The following is a 15575-nucleotide window of genomic DNA, read 5'->3' as shown; positions in this document are numbered from 1 at the left end:
GAAGAAAACGAAAAAAAATCGACCAAAAAAACAGATAATAAATTAATATCATCTATCGCAAAATTTAAAAAATTATTTAGAAAATTAAAATTTAGATAAAAGCTAAGACATAAATAAGAATGCTGCTGTGTAATAACTGGAAAGAAGATGATTGCACTGTGCATTGATGTTCAGACAAGATGGAATTCGACAGATGATATGATCTACAAAGGTTCAAAAATGAGAAAAGCAATAGAACTTTTACTTAATCTGAATCCAGATTTACAAATTTACTGATTGGATGAAGATGATTGGACACTTTTAGAACCAGCCCACAAACACCTAAGGCACTTTAAATATATTTCTCAAGCTCTGTCGTAAAATAAGTCACACTTCCATTGGTCATAATTGCGTTTAACCTGTTGCTAGATAAAATTGACGACTCTATCAACGAAATAGAAAAAAATGTGTCGACGAGTTTAAATAACTTAAAATTAAAAAAGGCACTTCATGCAGCAAAGGAAAAATGATTAAAGCACTACAATAAATGTAACTCGATTTATTGAGCTATTCTTGCACTTGATTCGAGACATAAAATTGAAGTTTTTAAAAAAACGGAATGGGAACGAAACATGAAAGAAGATTTTATTAAAAAATTTGAATGTGTGTACAAAAGGGATTATTATATTGCACCTCAATAGGTTGCAATTGAAGTTATGCAAGTTAAACAAGATAAATCTGAACATTAAACTGGTGGCGAAATTGATTTGTTTCAATTTCTTAGGAAAGATAAAGGAAATAAGCAACGAACGAACTGTACGTGGACGTCATGGACACAAAAGGCAAATAGATGAATGGTTAAGTTACGAATAGTCTAAGTCGTTGTAAGAGTAGATTAAGTAATTTTCTTTTGTTTAAACTTTTCGTTGGGAGATTCATATAATTTTCGATCATTTTAAAATATTTTCCTTTTATTATTCCTCCAACTTCAAAGGAATTCTTTTTCATTATCAAGACATATTATGTAATTTCACCAAACTGATTATTTATAACCTATCTTAAAAAGTTGACTGTCTAAAAGAGTTACGGAAATTAAGAATTAAAGAAATTATTTTGTTGTGTTTATAACATGATATCTTGCTTCCTATTTATGTAATTCAAAGGAAAGTAGTGTCATTTGATTGGAAATTTAATAAGCTTTCCAATGCAATTTAAAAGAAGGATCTAGCTTCATTTTTGACGGAGTTATCACTGTTTTTGTGCGGGCGTGTTTTTTAATAGCTCGAGGTGTTAGCGTTCGCTCAATTTCCGCCGGTCTACCAAATATCATTTGGCAAATCGTATCCGGCAGGGTACAAAAGGATCATCTTGGACGTCGGTGTGTCCAAAATGATCCCCATGGTATGAACAAGATGATCAGAAGGATAATCTTATCCCAATTATTGGAAAAGGAGACTAAATTAAAAAAAAAAAGTGTATCAATATTAAATAAATTTTACGAGGCATTGTCTGCAACAAGAAAAGTAATAAAATAGATGTGGATGTCAACTTTTTGTTTTAAATAACTTAGTTTTCATAATAAAAACATACAAAAAGCGATAAAAACTGTATTTTTTAGTAATACTAGATTATTCGCTTTACGGTGAGACGGTGTACATGGTAATCAGGGAGATCATCTTCTACACCTATTGAGAGATCATCTTTCCACAAATTCCACTATTTTGTAATTTGTTCGTAACTTAACCTACAAGCTTTGTTATTCTACAGTACCAATTAGAACAATTAACTGAACATTTATTAAAGCTATCATTACAAGAAACTTTGCATTTCAGTTTCTATAACCATATAGTTACCTATGCACAAAGTTAAGTTTTCCTTAGATCAAAACCATGGAGTAGTATAAGGAGACCGAACGCCACTCACGCAAAGTGGCCGCACTTTTCATTACCGTGTTTCCTCTGGGCTCACTTACATCGATAGAAGCGCCCCCAACGGGGAAAAATGTCACTAATAATCGTCTGCTAATTGTTATTGTACAGTGCAGTTGGTATTTTTATAGGTTAGTGTTGTTTGGAAATAGTTGACAATTATCATTAATAATTATCTTATAATTATAATATATTATTATTTATTCAATATTAATTTTGAAAGTGCTCGGTTGGAAGTGAAAAGAGATAAATAAGTAAGTATATGTGAGAATTGTTGCGATTAATATTGTTTATATACATAACTTAATTGTTACTAAAATTCCCTCTATAATTAAGAGAGAAGAATTGCAATTTTTCACTACACAGACACACAATTTATTTTTTACATGCTTCATTGAACTAACAATCACTTTTATAAACAAAATTAGAGGTTATGTCATGTCTTATTTTGTTTTTAAATATAATGATCTTCTCCTCCGCGAGAGGCTCTTCTATCGATGTAAGTGAGCCTAGAGGAATCACTGTTATGAAAAATGCGGCCACGTTTGACGCGGATTCATCACGGGCGTTCGGTCTCCTTATACTACTCCATGATCAAAACTATGAAATTTTTATTTTTTCTAGTAACATTTTTTTTTCTTTATTTGAATTTTCCCAGAATTTTTCACAAAACAATTGTCAATTTATTAGTAAGTAATGTAATCTTTTAATTTTCTTAATTTAATTTAACCTTTTAATTTTCTTCTGTTTCTTATGTGTTCTTTAATTTTTTGATATCTTTTTATTCTTTGCATTATTTATTTATATGAATTAGATTTTTATATTTATTTCTAAATATGTGCCAGGGAACGTTTAAAAGGGACCTAAGGTCAAAAAAAAGATTTCGAGAAAAACGACTTTGAAGTTTACCAAGTTGATTTGATGCTTTTGAACGTCTTAATATATTGAAACTTGTTACTTGTCCGACATATTAGAACCGCCATTTTGAATTTTGAAAAACTAACATCGGATTTGTAATCAGCGACCTCAAAAACCCCAAAGTAAAGAGTGTCAAACGAATTTGATTAATTTTTAGAAAATTTTTTCATATTTGATTTTTTTTGTACTTTTTTTTGTCAAAGCTTGTAACTTTGGAGTGAAATTGTGACAAAAATAATGCAGCTAGAAAGCTTACTTTGGTATTTGTGTACTTCGGTATTTTCAAATTTGTAAATTATTTATATTGGAAATTATTATTTTGGAACTTCTCCTCTTTGGAACTTTTTTAAATTGGACATTTTGTATATTGGAACTTTTTCATTTTGGAACTTTTGGATTGGAACTTCTGGTTTGGAACTTTTAAATTGGAACTTTTGTCCTACAATCATTTGCTCAGTATATAAAAGTAATACAAAAATCGCCAACGCAACTCGATGTCCAGTGTGTAACCTGTGTCCTACCATCCTTCATGTGTGCTTAAGTTTCCCCTCAACTTGAATGGTGGATTCAAGAAGTGTTGTGGCCCACCTTCGCCTCTCCCCACTGCTTCAACTACTGTTCTTCCGCCTGCTTCTCATTCGTATGATGACTTACGTACACTTATCAGAGAGGAGCTACAATTTGTTCGAGAGTCTTTTTCTCTTGAATTACGCTATTTAAACACCACCATTTCAAATTTATCTACTGAAATGAAGACAGTCAACGCAAAAATAGAACCATGTACTTCTCAATCACATGGGACCATACTTCGAGTCGATGCTTTCGAAAACAAAGTCGAGGAAATTATTAAAGGCAATTTTTCTCCAAATCTTTGCTTTAGTTCCTTCTAACATGAATTTGAAGATCGTTTAAGAGGACGCGACAATTTAATCATATACGGTTTAAATGATCGTTAACCATCCCTTCCTCTTGATTCTCGCTAAGATGTCCTTGCAGTAACTAAGTCTTTACTCACTTTATGCACTCCTAATTCTATTTTTGACGATATAAAAATTTGGCGACCATTAAAAGTCATTTTTCCAAATGACCTTGAACCAGTACAAATATGTACTGCATTCATGACGCTAAAAAAATCAGCACTTCTACCTACCGAGTTCACAGAGACATTAATCTCTCTGGACTAAACCAAGAACAAACAACATGATTATTAACGTGTAATACGAGAATTGCTAGCAAGGATGTCCCAAGAAGAGAAGAATCTCAAAATCATCTATCGCCTGGGATCCCCAATCATCATCTCTTAGTAAAATCTTTCAAACTTTTATATTATCAAAATACTCGTGGTATTAATTCTTCTGGACAATTACTAAAAAACGTATCTTAACAGCTACAATTTTTTTGTCCAAAGTGCTTAACTCTCAAATTTCAGATATATTATCAAAAATCAACTTTCGCTTAAATTTAAACATGGAACTTGATTTAAACTTATATTTATTTTCTTTGTCTTATTTTACTTTTATCGTTGAGCACTACATCGAAACCTGCCTTAATAATTGTTAAATGCGGCGCTATGACAATATTTCCTTTGTTTTATTTTTTTTCATTTTTACTGTAATTTAAAATTAACATACGCATACCTAATTTGTATCCTTATCTCGTTTCCCATTTACGGTCCAATAGGACTGCGGAATCTTGATTTATAAATAAATAAATAATGACGCATGTTGTCATGATAGTTTAACTAATTCATAGATTTGCCATTGGCTACGTATTACCGTTTCTACCTAAAAAGTGATGCTAATACTCTACAAAATTCAAAGGGATCATCTTGCCTCAAGGAATTATCTCGTACACTTTTACCTTTGATTCTTCTTCTGCCATAGAACATTTTTAATTATCATATTGGGTATTATAATATTATAATTATGAAATTTTTATTGCAGAATTTTAAAAAAGGATATGTAATCGAGTCTATTCTTTTATAAAGTTAAAATACAATTGAGTTCCTTTTTCGACACGCGGCTTCAATTTTTTATACACATTTTTCTCAAAAAAATCGAAAAAATGATGCGTTCTTGTGTCAATTTACCCCGGTAGAAAATAATACAGGGTAAATATGTGAAATTTTAGAAATTTATTGTCTAGATAAAGAATCGAATGGCTTTCAGTATTTTAAAATTCGTTCATTAAATTTCAAGAAAAATGTTTCCTCATTTTCAAAAATGAGTTTTCAAGAAGAGCGCGCTTAAAACTTTCGTAACATATTACAATGAGTTAAGACACGGTCATAAAGGGACATTTAAATCTTCACACAATTTTCATTAAACTTTGCATTTAAATACTCCAAAAATTGCTAGTAAATATTTAATAAATTTTTTAGGAAATTTTCTCTGATGTGGGGATGGTTCTTTGATGGGGACTTGCAAATGTCATGTAAAGAAAATAATTCCTCTATAAATATTTAAGAAAATGGTGTTTCAGTTGGTTGTTCCATTAATATAAAATTAAAAGAACAGAATTACAAATTTCATAAATAAAATTAAAATTCTCTTTTCATGTAACTTTAGGGTAGAATATTTTGAGATTGAGATTATATTTTTGAGATAGATCTTGTCAAAACTCTTACAATTAACTTGAGAGAAAGTTAAATTTGTTGATTTATATGCATAGAGTATAGGTCTCCGAAGATATTTATGGTACAAGAGAGAGAGAGAGAGGGCAGGGAAGTGTATTAAATGGCTTTCGTGACGTAAAACATCGTTACATTTGGAAACTTAATAAATGTTGTTATGTGTCGTGACGTCGAATTAAATGAATTTATAATAGTGTAGACACTATCGAACGTTTTCACTTTAACATCGGCATGAAGATCCTGCGGTATATTATGCAAACTCTTGATATCTTGTCCCCAACTTCCATTATATGCCTGCCTTAAATGTTGTTTGCTATATTTTCCATAAACACCTTTCCATGAAAAGATTATCATCTTGATTCAAAAGAGCCTTCAGAAAATAAACAGGATAAAAAGGAGCTCATTACTTTAAAAAGTGTAATTTAAAAAGGAAAATGAGCGTTAAAGGGGTATTTACTGGATAAAATGATGCGTACACTCCAATATATTCAATTTCTCAGTACTTAAGAAAATTCCATTTACCAGCTAACATGGAATCAACTATTTTACCATGTTAGTAAAAGTGACAACTAGGAGCAAAATATTTATAACAATAGTAATGGTTAATTTTTTATTTTGTAACAATTATATATAAACAACTCAACAATCAAAATGATATAAAGGATTAACCTAACAGAAATAAAACAAAATCGTGTGACACATGGACCTCATATGCGACGCATTCGCGTAAGTGCAAAGTACGTGCGCTGCAGGATAAAACATTCGATATTTTGATTATTTTTAAAGTCTCCATCAATTTTTTTGCAAAAAATTCTAGAAAAGATAAGGAATCCAAATATCATGGATACAAAAAAATCAAATGGGTGCTTATGCTCGAAAAAATAAAATCAATTTTTTTTCACTTTTTTTGAGGAAAAATTTAAAAAATTTCCTTGTCTCTTATTGCATTAAAATTATTGGTGTAACAATTATTAGTCACATAAACTTGAGCAAAATCAATTGAAACGTCTCAGAGTTATGGAATTTTGAAAAAAATTACTCTAAACTTTAATGCCTAGTTAAATCCAAAGTTTTGAAAAAATTTTTTCTCTTACACAACACTATAATTACACCAGGTTTCAGAAATATTGACGTACCCATTTTCAACATTAATTTTTTTTAATTTGACCCAATTCATATACGTTTCCATAAAACAAATTAAAATTTCATTTTATTTTCCGTTTATATTTTCTATTTAATCCCGATCTAATTGGAATATTTAATTTTCTGACAGGACTTCGATATAATTTTAATTGAAATATTGTTTTACTATTAATCGATAATGGAACTCCTATATAATTGGAATTATAAGTGGAATTTCGCCAGAATGATCAATAATTTTCACATTAATTTAGTCACAAATATTTAAAAGAAGTGTCGAAATACAATCTGGTGCTTAGAATTTAAAGGTCAGCATGACGTCATTCATGTCTGACAAATAAACATTTTAAAAGCATTTTATGGTCTAGAAACGTTTTTAGAACATAAAACGTTAATAGTACTTTATTTGTTAAACATTAAACGTTTTAGGAACGTTCTTCGAGCGTAAATGTTTTTTTTTTTTGCCCACTGGTTGGTGCTGAAATTTGGTAGGTCAGAAATACCACTTGACTTTCGAAAGTTTTGGCACGAAAGGAATTTTGATGTTTTGACAAATTCTTCGACTCTACATTAAAATTAGACATAAAATTACCACAAAAGTTCTCACATTCTATGAAAAAATAGAAGGGGCCACTGCTGATTAATTCTGCATCAGAATGATTTCAATTAATTTATTTTCCTATAAGTTATCAGCATTGTTACTTTCCTCCTCGGTCTGCCCTATTACAAAATATTTGAGGTAAATCGATTTCCACAAGCGATGTAAAACTATACATATATATGTATCCCTCAGGACTGCGGGATAAAGTTTATTAAATAAATAAATATAAAATTACATTACTGCATAAAGGTATGCTTGTAAAATTGGTTGCAATAATTTTTTTAATATAATGGAAATAATTTCTTTTGCTTTTTGAAAAAAACGAGAAAGTTGAAAATTTAAAAAGTTTTTAATGCACTTTCGTTGTAAAATCGTTATGTATAATTAAATTAATTCATGGGCTCCGTAAACAAAGTTTGAGCTTATGACTCATAACTTTGATTTTATCGTTTACAGATACTAAAATCAGTGTTAATATTATATTATTATTATTATTATTATTACTTTAAAACTGTTGCATAATAATGATACATTTACATGAAATTTACATTAAGGTTATTGTAAAATAATAATGAGCAATTCAACAAAAGTTTTTTGTTACAATAGGGTCAAATTTTGTAAAAAAAAATCAATGTTGGCAATAGGTGAGTCAATTTTTCTGAAACTTGGTGTAAATGCGTAGTGTTGTGTAAGATAAGAAAGAAGAAAAAAATCTTGAAAATTTTGGATTTTACAGAACATTAAAGTTTAAAGTAATTTTTTTAAAAAATATGTAACTCTGAGGCGTTTTAATCGATTTTGTTTATATGTATGTGACTAATAATTGTTATACCAACAATTTTAATTTTTCGTCCAAATAACATAAAACACAATTTGCGCAACACTAAAGAATTAAAAATTAAATTAAAAGAAAAAATAATAGAATTTATTAATTTTTTTCAGACTACATTTATACTTATTTAACACTAGACATTAAAATACAATTATACTTAATTATACTTAATTATACTTCTCTATAAAATGAACATTCACTTAAAAAATGAAGCACACTCTCAGTGGTTGCTATGCCACACTTCTCACATTTTAGATTATTATGAAACTTAATTATTTTGTTATCAATGATAAATCTGCTTTGATATTTATTTATCAGTCTTATTTGGGCTATGACTTTTTTTGTAATTAAGTGGTGTATTATTAATGAAAGGTATTTTGGATATCACCATGCAATGGTAAATATGGTAAAATTTGTAAAGATTGATACTCATTTACTCTCCTCAAGTCCTCCTCAAATAGAACAGAATCGTAAGCTTTTATCCATCGTTTTTTTATTTTCTCGAAGGAGGTGAATAGATCCATGATTGAAGTCAAAAACTTGCCATCAATCTCCACATGGTTAAAGTGAATTGAAGTGTACTTGAACTACAGTTTTTCATGTATAGAGTGAGTATTGACATGAAGGTTACATACGTAGGACTTTCTTCAACTCTATAACCCAGTGAGAAATCATCAATCAAACACACTAAAAAAAAAGTTTTACTTTCAGCCTCTTTTTGAGGCTGAATTTAAGGTGTAAACGGAGTCAGACTTTTTTTTTCCTGTGAAATGACGTCAATTTTTATTATTATAGTTTATGATCAAATTTTGACGAAGTTTTGACGATTAAAAATTTTAGTAAAAATTATATATCTGCTAACTAATATTACTGTTTAGTGCTGGTATTTGCTAAATATTTATACATTTTTGAGAACTATGTTAAAAATCATACAAAAAGCAAAATGACGTCAAATTGACATTGATATCAAGATGTGTACTTCAGGAATAAGGAAATAAAAAAATTAATATTCTGGTTAAACTATAAAATAAGTACCACTGTATAGGTGTTTTTAGAAAAAATTTAATTTTCCAATTCAGACTAACGTTGATTTAACGCAATAATTAAAAAAAAATTTTCCAAAAAGTTTAGGATGCAAATTTTGTTGTATATTTTTAATCCAAGTATAAACCCTCCAAACGCAAAAATAAAGAAAAGTGGGGAAACAGTAGTTCTTATTTTTTTCACGGATTTCAAGTAAATTAAATAATTCCTCGCCCCGGTAGCAAATTTTTCTTTTGATAATTACTTATTTTAATGTCAGAAGCCCATTAAAAAATTGCAAACGGTTCCAAGTCGGGGAAAGCAAAAATTTTGAATTTTGTTTGTGTTACGACTTCAAAAAATTTTGAAATTTCAAATTAATTAATTATTTCTCGACTCGGTAATTTTTTTAAATGCCACAGGTGATTTAAAAATATTCCAAGTGATTCAAAGGCGGGGAGAGCAATGATTTTTAATCTTTTTGTCACGGATTTTCCGAAAATCCGAGAATTTCATTTAAAAAATCAAACTGACTAATTTCCCCGACTTGGAACCACTTGGAATTTTTTTAAATGGTTTGTGACATTAAAATAAATAATTATCAGTAGAAAAAAATTGCTTCCGAGACGAGGAATTATTATTTAAGTTAAAATTACGTGATTTCTGGAAAAAATTCAAAATCACTGCTTTTCCCGCCTATTGAATCTTCTTGAAATCTTTTTTAAATAGCGTCTAATATTAAAATAAATAATTATTAAAAGAAAAAAATTGCTACCGAGTCGAGGAATCAATCATTAAGCTGAAATTTCGAAATTTTTGGAAAATTCGTGACGTAAAAAAATAAAAATTATGTTATCCGAGGTCCATTTAACCCCATCAGATCAGGATTTTGACATAACCTCAAGAACCCAATATGGCGGACACATTTTTGAAAAGTTCATTGGATTCGCTTGAAATTCGTTACTCGGGGGTTTTTGGGGTCGCTGATTACGAATCTGATGTCAGGAAGATGGGCTTGCATAGAAAGCTTAAATTTATTTAATTATTAGATTATAAATGCATAGCGTTTATCAAAAGAATCATTATTCTTTAAATTTTTTTTCTCAAAAAGTAAAGTAGTAAATACTACTATAATTATTAATTACTATTATTATTAATTACAATAATTAACATGTTTGAATATAAACTTTATCTTGTATAAGTATAATAATTATATTTTTTATATTATAATAATAAAGTAATGAATATAATATTTTGGAACATTTTTTATTTATCAAAAACCACGAGTTGAGTATAAATTGGAATTAAAAGAATTAATATAATTTTACTATCAAATTAAATTTGTAAACCGTGAAAATTCAGTCAATTTTTAAAATAATTAAAAACTGGCATAAATCTATAAGTCGTCAAAATTTCGTCAATTTTAAAAATGATTCAAATTAATAAATCGTCAAAATTTCGTCAATTTAAAAAATGATCAAAAAATGGTCAAAATATGGGACGTGTTTTCGTCAATTCAAGTAGTCAATTTGACGAAATTTTGATCATCAAATTGACGTCAATTTGATGAGTAATTTCTCATTGGGAACACATGTGTTGCAAATACCTACTAAAAATCCACCTTAAAAAAATTTAGAAACCATTTATAGACTTAGGTTTCTAATAGTTTCTATGAGGGATTGTAGTAGGGATTTTTTCAATTTTTTTTTGAGGTTCGTACTTTCTACAATGATTCTACCTGATTTTACAAGGTATTTATGACGGTCAAAAAATTTAAATACATTTAATTTGCGATATAATATCCCAGTGGGTAAATTTGTTCAAAAGAAGTTCTAAGGATGTTTTTTTGCTACTTAGAAAATATTGTAAAAGAAATGTCTATTTAAGATCTAAAGGGATATAAAAAGGACGTCCAAAAAACGTCTTTTGGACCAGACATAGAATGTCTTTTAGTTTTCTTTTTGATGACTTCGAGACATTACTGTCATTGTCCCTGGATGTTCGCGGATAAAAGGGGACATCTTTTAGACGTCCCTGTGCCCACTGGGATAGTTTACAATTGAATTAGGGGAGAGTAACTATCATTGAACCGGGTATTTTTTAAATACACTCGAATCTCGCTATAACGAGAAGTTCGGGAGTCAAGTCTCCCTCTATTACGAGCGCAAGAGAAGAAATGAGAAATCCCCACTTTTAAGATTCTTCATTTATTTTTTTTAGTGTTTACAAATTAAATAATGTTAAAATTACAAACGTAACCTAGTTTAATTTGAACTTTAACATACAGAAAATTTATATAAGCTTAAATTTTGAAGATGTTCGACTCATTGATATAATTTCAAATAAGAAGTGACTTTTTACTTTTATTTTATATAAATAAAATTGATTTTAACCAAATTTAAACCAACTGAATGTGCATTTGTTTATAAACAGTGGGGGTAATCAGGAGAAAATTTTTCTCGCTATACCGAGAGACAGAGCCCTCGTTATAGAGAGCGCTCGTTATAGAGAAGGTCGTTATAGCGAGATTTGAGTGTACACAAGCCTCAATTTGTTTACATTGGTATATTTTCTGTTTACATTGAAACACTTCTATTAAAACACAAGAATTAACTTCGAAAATAAAATTTCTACATAAATTGTGTATATAAACTTGTTTTCCAAACATTAAAATAGGAAATTATTTTCAAACGAATAGTAGCTGATAATATATGAGATTAATATTTTTCGAAGTCAGGTTACGTAGCAGAATTAACAATTTAAATTTATCACGTTGAGAATTGTGATAAAAGCATGCCTTCTATCATTTTTCTTACTGTTTTGTAGAGCAGACAACTTTATCACTGTTAAAATTGAAAATTATTTGCTAATTCGTGTGATTCAATGTTGCCTGGCTCACTGTGTGCACATGACGTTCACAACAAAAAATTGTTTTTAATAAATTTGTCTAACTCCTCCCCACCCATTACTCACGTTTTACATGCAAAGAACGCAACTTTGATAGCAAATATCTCTGGTTCCGTGCGGTGGAAATTCTTAAAATTTTGCAAATATTTCAAGAATGATAATGAGAACGTATGGTCAAATTTTTAAAAAAATCTATAGAAAAGCGTTTAGGAAATGTGATACCTTAAATAACCTACGTGCCAGAAAATTGTGTACATAGTCTGTCTATGTAAAAGTAATTTATATCTAGAATGAGAAAAAATTTCAACTTGTTATTTCATAGAAATTTGAAGTGGCTCAATAAAGACTACTCTCACCTAAATAAAGTAATTTAATTTATTTATAATTAAATTTATAGCAATTTCACTTATAGAGTGCCGGAATTAACGAATTTTCATCTTATCAAATCCAAAATACACGTATAGAAAAATGATATGCTGTGGCAATGAACTTTTAGCTGTCACAGTAAACTTGGTTAGTTGAAATGTCAACAGAACAATAGCAACTTTAACAATAGAATTTCTATCGACAATTCCAATAATAAAAAGCAAGAACTACGAAAAATATAACTCATTATAATTATATTATAAATGTGAGAACTTTAGAAATAAATAAAATTTACTACTACAAATAAAGTTAAAAAATAGACTAACATAAAATTTATTTCCTGTCTTAAAATTAAAATCTGACTTGACTTTAAATTTATTTTTTAAGAGAGAATAAACTTGATGCTTTCTCACACGTCACTTGGTGGTTTAGAGGTGCACTTTTATCTTCAGCAGCATTTGATATCATCGACAATACGTCACTTTGATTGCAGGAAAAGCTGTTCTTCTAGCAGTATGTCACATGACATTTACTAGATAATGAATTCAAACAAATAATGAGGCAATTGTGTTGTTAAAAGACAATTTCTCATTGCTCTTATGGGGAATTATTTTCTATTTAATAAGGTTTTATAAATATGTCTTTAAAAACAACAAAGTATACTGATTTTTAAATCATATTAAAAATGCGTTGTTTGTATTTATAAATTACTCTTAAATTTTGTATATAATTTTTATTGCAGAATTTTGAATACATTTACTATGAACCAAATAACATTTCAAAAATTAAACAACTCTATAAATTTAAATTAGCAAAATTTCACTTATTCCCAGCAGTAAGTATGCCCTCGAGTATGCCACTAATTTCAAAAATCGTATATATGTGCGTATTAATCAATGGAATTTCACTGATGATTTAGTGAAATTTCATAAATTCACAGAGTATCTATATATATGTGACCTGGTAAGTTCAAAGGGACCTTAGGTCAAAAAAATTAATTTTCACTTTTTCGGTGATTCTTATAGAAAAATATGTTCAATAAACCCCGCAACCTTCATTACTTTTTTTTACAAATATGCTTCAAAGATGGGCATAAATGGCTAAAAAAACGTTAAAAGACATCAGTGCAGAGAAAATATATAAAAATTGGTCGGATTTGCTTAACACTTATTACTCGGGGGTATCAGATTTCCAAAATTCAAAATTGCGGATCCAATATGTCTGACATTAAAACTTAAAAGTTGATGATTTTTTATGAAACTTAATACTTGAAGGTTTTGGGAGATGCTGATTCCAAATCTGACATTCGATTTTGAATTTTCAAAATTTGATGCCAGATTCGCAATTAGCGATCCCAAAAACTCACAAATATTTTGATTTTTTTAAATCTGATGCCAAATTCGTAATCAGCGACCACAAAAACCCCAGAGTAATGAATTTCAGGCAAATTTAAACAATTTTTAAGTTTTATCCGCCATATTGGATCCGCCATTTTGAATTTAAAAAATCTGATGCCAGATTTATAATCAGCGACCCCAGTTCGTCAGAGTTTAACATCAGAGCCTTTTCGAATTCAAGAGAATTAAAACAGCTCCAATTCGTATTTGTCGCAAAGCGGGAGTCACCGAAACTTTTCGTGAATTCGATTTAATTCGAGTCAATCCTTTTTTTATTTACTGGTCAAAGTCGCAATTTTATATCCTCTTATCCACAATTGCTGCGCCTCTACTGGTAGTTAGTATTGCATTAAAGTTGAAAATCCAGTAATGACTATCCTTATAATCTCTGTATTACATTAGTGTCGCACCATTACAGGTTTACAGTGCTGGCGCGTTAGTTATTTTTTCATTCAAGCACTCAATTGACCCTGTATGTCAAAAAATAACTACGTCAACGAATGGTTAAAAAGTTATAACCGTTTTTCGACCAAGACCTTCATTTGCATAGATTTACCAAAAAAAATTTGAATAAAACAAAAAAAAATTTTTATGAAAGCGAAACGATGAAAATTGAGAGAATGTACTCAAGTTTATAGATGTAAATTTTCCACATATATGTGATGGATATAAAGTATATGTATATATAAGTTATATACTTGCAGCAACAGAAATTATGCAAAGCAGTACTATGCTGCGCGATATAAGAGAGAGACCGAGGATCTATAAACAGAAGAGAAGGAGGCGGAGGGTGAGTTCAAAATAAGACAAATGAAAGAAAGAACCAGGATGAAAATGTAAGAGTAGGAAGATAGAGTACTGCTGGAAAAGTAAAAAACAATAAAAGAAAAAGATTAAAACAAAACTGGGTAAAAGAGAAACTCTTGGGAGTAGTCAAGTTTCATTATGTGTGTGTGTGTGTGTGCGCGTGTTCAACATAATAATACAAAAAGAGGAAAATTGCTCATAATGAGGGAAAAATTGAGATCTTGCAAAAATACGTTAAGTAAATGCCAGAAGACAATATAATAAGCATAAAAGTAATCCTGTATAATCTAAAGACAAATGAATAACTTAAAATTATAGTCAGAGTTGAGATTATAATTTCCCGTGAGACTTGATTCTAAATTTGCCGTAAATTTAAACAACTATTTCAGAGCTACAATTAAGTTTTACATCTTTTTGAGAATCATATTAAGAAAAAGGAATTAAATTTTACATTCTCTTACCACAAAAAGAAAAATTGCTTATCACGTGATTCAAACTTACCTGAAACAGAAAAAAAAAAATAATTAGTTTTTGGTGACGAAAATGTATCATATTTACTTGATAATTAAAATACTTATTATTTATTGAATAATGGAATTATATTTTTGTAATTTAGTTACAATATTTTGTTACTGATTAATAATTAGGGCAACCTGATAGGACTATTAGGGTTCTTATAAGACTACATGGGGGGAAATCTAATAATAGAGCAACTTTATAGGTTGCCCTAAGGTTACAAAAACCTTATTAATACTAAGGCTATTTAGAGCAGTTTCAACACAGGTTTAAGCTGAATTTTTGAAATGTGCGAAAAGTATTCTTTCTTAGAATGTAAATTCTGAATTACGAAATTTAAAAATTTGTATGATCTCATTTGTATTTTTTAATTATTATTAAAAGGAAATAATATTTTTTTTGTAGGATTGCAGTGAAGGCAGTGTTATTATACATATGAATCCACTTTTATATTTTGGAAATGAAAAAGGATGAGAGTCTAATTGCAAAAGTTGGACGACACAAAGATATGAGCCCAAATCAGAACTCT

The 15575-nt window shown here is 29.2% G+C and overlaps 1 protein-coding gene across 1 annotated transcript in view; it reads right to left on the bottom strand.

The window, feature by feature from the left end:
• The window catches only part of LOC122507329 (acetylcholine receptor subunit alpha-like 1), a 169738-nt gene that overhangs the window by 123787 nt on the left and 30376 nt on the right, over positions 1-15575 (bottom strand). The window lies entirely within an intron of this gene.

The sequence above is a fragment of the Leptopilina heterotoma genome, unplaced genomic scaffold, assembly GCF_015476425.1.
Source record: "Leptopilina heterotoma isolate Lh14 unplaced genomic scaffold, ASM1547642v1 Lhet_46, whole genome shotgun sequence".
NCBI classification, from domain to species: domain Eukaryota; kingdom Metazoa; phylum Arthropoda; class Insecta; order Hymenoptera; family Figitidae; genus Leptopilina; species Leptopilina heterotoma.
This window is presented reverse-complemented; position numbering and strand designations above follow the sequence as displayed.